Here is a 492-nt window from a genome sequence, read left to right on the forward strand (position 1 = left end):
CTCTCTCTCTTTCTCCCTCTTGCTCGCTCTCTTTCTCTTGCTCGCTCTCTTTCTCTTGCTCGCTCTCTCTCCACTGAATGGCGTGGGATGGCGTGGCAGTCTATACCGATCGAGGAGTGTCGAAGCGTGCTATTGATAATCCCCGGCACAAAAGTAATATGTAGGGCTTGCTTTTGTCGCCACTCGGCTCGGAGGACATCTGCTATGTTATGAAGGGGACACAGAGGTCAGTCCACATTACCACGGACGGCCGTCCTCGCCGCGGCTGGCTGGAGGCCGGAGCTGATTATCAGCATGCGGCAGGAGAGTTGCACTGGTGTGAGTTTGGATGTTCCAGTAGTGTAGTGCGTGGTTGCGTTAGTTGAGAGAGCGAGGGAGGGAGGGAGAGTGAAAGCTCTGCAAATCCAACTGTATAGCAACCTGACAGTTGAAACTGCAAAACTGAAAGTTTTAACTTTCAGTTTTGCAGTTTCAACTGCAAAACATCTAGTT

At 51.2% G+C, this 492-nt stretch overlaps 1 protein-coding gene across 1 annotated transcript in view; it reads left to right on the forward strand.

Annotated features, from left to right (window-relative positions):
- The window catches only part of LOC113208250 (translation initiation factor IF-2), a 43,108-nt gene that overhangs the window by 21,646 nt on the left and 20,970 nt on the right, over positions 1 to 492 (forward strand). The window lies entirely within an intron of this gene.

This window comes from Frankliniella occidentalis, unplaced genomic scaffold (assembly GCF_000697945.3).
Source record: "Frankliniella occidentalis isolate FOCC.00 unplaced genomic scaffold, Focc_3.1 Scaffold16, whole genome shotgun sequence".
NCBI lineage: Eukaryota > Metazoa > Arthropoda > Insecta > Thysanoptera > Thripidae > Frankliniella > Frankliniella occidentalis.